The following is a 5,028-nucleotide window of genomic DNA, read 5'->3' as shown; positions in this document are numbered from 1 at the left end:
CTCACCAGAATGAGGAGGTCCTGCAGTGCTGGCACCCCCACCACTGTAGTCTACACATTGTAGACCACATCTTTATTCCTTATGAACTGCGTTATCAGCAAAAAGATTAAGTTTGCCTGTAGTATTTAGGGCAAGTCTCTAAGTGTGTACTATGGTCCCTTTTATCAGTGCCTTATTTTTAGCACACGATAAAAGTATACCAGCAGTCATGTCTGATGCTGGTTAAAGTGGAAGGTACATGAGAGCCAGGAAACTCAGAATTAAACCCACACTTGACATTTACCAAAGATCAGACTGCTGAGAGTCATAACTAGGGAAAAGGAAATACTTTTTCTGACTATTGCAGCTCTGTCACAATGAGATTTTTCAGTGCTGACAGTCTCAGGGCCAGATTGTACAAGATGTACAATTCCATGTCATTGAAGCTAACGTGTATCTGCCAACTTACCATCTTAAGTACTTAACACATAACATGAAGAAAAAAAGTCTGTCTTCAAAACCAGCAGAACTTGCACGTTCATCTCTTTTCAGTCCTTTCCCACTGTCACACTGCAGGGGAGCCTGCCTACTTCCTTCTTTACAGAATAGCTCAAAGTTACTTTAATACCTCAAAGCAGACTAACAGCTGAATGAATAGAAGCTAATCCAGGAAGTGGGCTGAAGGGATGCTAGGGAGACGTGAACAAGGTTGATTTTTACACAGTTGAATTTACAAAGGTTGTTCTGTTGATTAACAGAGATGATTAAACCAAAGTTTGTAGTCTATATATCATTGTTTTGAGTTCACTCCTCACCATGAACTAGTCCTTTGTTCTCAGAACTAAAAGCAAGAAAAAATATTGGTATATTTAAATTTATGAATTGCATGCATTTTACTTCCCAGCTCGAGACATTGTTACTAAAGCAGATGGAGGATCAGGCTTCATCCTAGATTCCCATTCTGAAGCTTTCCTCAAGCACTATAGACAGTGTTTTAGCGGCCTCTGCTCTGGAAAATCCTCTTGTGGTTACCCCAGGAATGAGTGGTTATAGGCTTCAGGCCAGTGTGAGTGAGAAACAGCTCTTCAAGCCCATGAGATGAGAAACAGCAATTGGCAACTCATCTCCACTCCTTCCAGACCAGCGAGGTTTGCTGACAACACTGCAAATAGCAAAAAGCAGAGAAAGGCTGTAAGGAAAGCTCTTTTCCACCACCCCACTACCCCATACAGCATAAGACACCTGGCATTCTCAAATAACTTTTTGCATGATCATCGTTCCTTCACCTAGAGCTGTGTCCTTTCTGTGCACACCACAGTACAGCATTGAAAGTGCAGCTGAGATGCAGAGGCAAAACACATTAAAAGCTGTATTATCCATCCTGATTCCTACCAAGGCCAGACCAGGGTTAGCATACTTGTGGGAATATACTTGCTTAGCTGGGGAAAAAAAAAGAGGTTGGTTACCCTAAAACTCCTTGATTTATCCAGCTGTGTTAGCTTCTAAAGAGTATTATAGTCCCTCCAAATTTGCCAAAGTTAAGTTTTCAGGGCCACATAAAAAGACATTGTGTGTTTCGTGTTCTGCCACATCAAAGGCAATCACTCAATCCAGCAGACCTCCCTCTAAAGGGCCAGTTCCACTTAAACTGGAATACCCCTCCTGGTCATTACTATCTCCAAGCAGTGATAACGGCAGGGCTAATGCCTTTCAGAGTTTGGACTGAGCTATCGCAGAGGACTGATTGCTGATTCAGCTTCCTGGTTAACACCAGGGTTAACATATAAGCTATTTTACCTGTCTTTCTAACTTATAAGCTAACCTACCTGTCTTTCTCACCCACAGTCAACGCAGGCATCTCCCAAGTTCCTCCAACCCCATAAACTCTATTCTGGTAACAGTACTTCTCTTCAAGACAGGTGAAGTTCATGAGCAGCAGTCACCCACTTTACAAAAAGTGGGTCAGCCAGGCAATCAAAAACACTCTTGGCCTTCTCTTCCTTGGCCATAAGACAAGTAATGCTTTTTGCTTCCTTCTTCAGTAACAAGAGGTTTAAGCCTTTTGCTTGCTGCAGTCAACACCCTGAGGTACAAGAAGTTTCTAAGACCAAATGTTATTTTCTGCTGTACCACATGCCATTAATTTGACTTTTTTTTTTTTTTTTTATGAATCCCTTGCTGTGGCTGTGACCTGCTTTTTCTGGTGTCTGACTTTTTAAGGTGTCGTTTCTAAACTAAACTAACCATGGTAGCCAGTTCATGTATTAATACTGTGTCTTGGAATTTTGTGATTTCAGGAGAAACTGGCTCTCTCTTCAAAAAGTAGTTTACTGTGGCAAAGGCTTGGCAATGTGAATGTTGGGGATATTTCAGTACAAGCAGGAACAGGATTTTTTTTTTTCTTACGATCCTGTACCAAATCCCATCTCTCTCAGAGCCTCTGCTAGAATGGGTGCAGAAGCATGCCTTCTCTGATGGATATTACCTCCCTTCTTTTTTGGGCTACCTCCTTGGCATCTGCAGCTGCTTGAACCCACTTTGAATGAAAGCTTTTTAGGACCTAACACTATTATTCTTGTTCCGTACAAGATTTTAGCACCGTGGATGCTGATGTAGGGTTCTGTGGGGCCTCATTTCCTCCCTTCTGCATCACAATTCACTAAAATAAAACAAAAGCATTATGGGACTCAGGGGTAAACATGAAACGCACTGTAACTTAGAGTACCCAAACACAACTTGGGTCTGCCTTAACTAGCATCATATTTCCTTCTGCCAGACTTCTCCTCTTTCTCTGCATTCCTATTTAAGTCTCCACACCCACACCCTTGCACTCCTGCTGCCCAGGAGTTTTGTTCATCCCAATCACTCTGCCTGGGCTGCTGCCCTTTGCAGTCCTGATGAACAATGCATGTAAAACAGAGACATTTGGAGTACCTAAGCTCATGTCTCAGTCTTGCTTTGGGGCAGAATAGCCCTTTAACCATTGGTTTATCCTCTGCTGTTTATCCCCTTGCACTCTTGAAGCTGGTGATCAACAGTCTCTTCAGCTTCTTAGTCGCTATACACACCAGCCAGCAACTGGACTCCTTTGATTCTGGCAGGGAGCATGAGTCTGAGTTTCCTGTTCTTGTATTCCTAGGACCTGGATGGAAATTGTTACAGCTGGACCTTCATCAGTCTGTACACACATAAATACTCACCAAGGAAACGTCATGTTCTCATGCTGTTGAGCCTTTGGGGAATTTCCAAAAGATGCTTCCAGCCTCACTTGAAGTAAACAGTCACAGGGAAACAGTCACAGTCTGGCTTCTTGCCTGGATCTTCCAGCGCCTGATATAGCATGGAGATACAACAAGAAGTGTCAGTTGCAGTAATTATGCACTTCTCTCCACTGGAAGACCTCCCGTGTTTAGGAGCTGAGCTCACTCCCTTGGCATTCTACACTGCTACTTTCCCTGACCAGTAGCAGGCTTTTGTTCCACAAGCACACCAGCTCTGAGATCATTACCTATCAATCTGTTAGAGATTGGATCGAAGAGTTCAAAAGTAACCTGAGAGAAATACATCCACATTGGCCCTGTTTTTCCTAGAAGCCAGATAAAAGTAAAGAGTCAGGTCTTTGATCTAAAGGGCTGGTGTTCTGCAGGTGGGGTTATGATGAATAGTGAAACTGAAGGGCAGAGATTATACAGTGCCCAAAGAAATCACCCTCTGCTCTCACACAGCATTATCTGCTCCCTCAGCAGCTCTCCACTGTATTGTTTCAGGGAACTTCTAAATAGTTTTTGCAGTTGTGAGCATATAATTTTACTTTAATTGAGCTCCCACTCATAGGACATAGACTTGACAATGGCTTTGGTGTTAATTTCGCCCACCAATTCTAGGAGAGCATCTTTATAACTTAAAAGGGAGGCTCCATTCTGGTCCCATTCAGTGTTTCTTGATTTGACAGTCTTACTCCCTGCCCCATATATTGTGGTGCGGTACAATGGGGCTTTTGGGGTTTTTTTTTGGAGTAGTTACACGTTTTCCCATAATTTCTGGATGAAGTCTGGCCCTCTGTGAGGTTTCTTCAAGGTGTGTCTACTTCTAATCCCCACATTCTGTGTGAGTCATAGCTAAAGGACTAAATGCCTCCAAAAGTCAGGCTTGTGCCAGTGCTCCTACATGAGAGAGACCCTGTTGAGCTGTAGCTCTCTGCAGAGACACGCTGCTCATGGAAAGTGGCAAGAATATGCTCAGAGAGATGTTGGCCTCCAGCTATTCTCCAGAAATCCACCTGGGCAGGGCAGGGCAGGGCTTTTTCCTGTGAAATGCTCACAAAGTCGTGCTGGTTTCCCTGGAAGGCCTGGCAGTTATACCAGAACAAAAGGAAAAGCTTCTTTTCACTGCTTGGGGCTTTCAGCAGTAGGAGGGGGGGTTTGGGCTTTCCTTTTCTGAGCTGTCAGCAGAGTAGAAGCACGATGGAAATTGTCTGCCAGGCTGAAGATCAAGAGGGAAGCAAAGCTAAACCTGGCAGAGTGAAGTTCTAATGCATAAACTGATCTTCCCTTCAGCCTGGTCAGCCTTCAGCTGGATTTTGAGTATCCACATGAGCTGCCCTGATCCAGTGTCACCAACACTGAGAACATGCTGTTGTGCAATGAATCTACATGAGCACCTCAGAAGGAAGAGCAAATTATCATTCTGGCCTCCCACTTCAATCCTCACAGCTCCAAAAGCCCCCACTACTACTGGAAGGTTTAAGCCAGCAATGTTTTTTGTTTGAAGAGATTGGAGCCTTATTGCTGACTTTGGGTTGGTGTTGCTGGTGTCCTTCTAGTTGCATTTATCCATGACCTGCCACAAGTATGGAAAGTCCAGCCTTTAGGAGTAGGAAGAGCCATGCCGCTTCCAGGGCTGGCAGTGCTGCAGCTCAGCCTGCTTTTCCATTTCCAGTGCTCATACAGCTCAGGAGAAGGTAAACAGAAGCCTTGGGCTTGGACTGAGGCAGGAGAACCCCACAAGACCTCTGCCCTGCTGGAGCACGATTGCATACACTGTGTTCCT

At 44.2% G+C, this 5,028-nt stretch overlaps 1 long non-coding RNA gene across 1 annotated transcript; it reads right to left on the bottom strand.

Annotated features, from left to right (window-relative positions):
• Positions 1–837: 837 nt before the first annotated feature.
• LOC121668698 lies at positions 838–3,447 on the bottom strand. Its single transcript, XR_006017514.1, has 2 exons — positions 3,180–3,447; positions 838–1,141 (listed from the first exon to the last, which is right to left on the bottom strand). It is a non-coding gene; the product is annotated as an uncharacterized LOC121668698 (long non-coding RNA).
• Between the last annotated feature and the right edge of the window lie 1,581 nt (positions 3,448–5,028).

Source organism: Corvus kubaryi, unplaced genomic scaffold (genome assembly GCF_017639235.1).
Source record: "Corvus kubaryi isolate FWS band 111438036 unplaced genomic scaffold, C.kubaryi_AGA036_p1.0 37386, whole genome shotgun sequence".
Lineage (NCBI taxonomy): Eukaryota > Metazoa > Chordata > Aves > Passeriformes > Corvidae > Corvus > Corvus kubaryi.
Note: the sequence above shows the minus strand (reverse complement) of the source record. Positions and strands in the feature narration are given on the sequence as shown.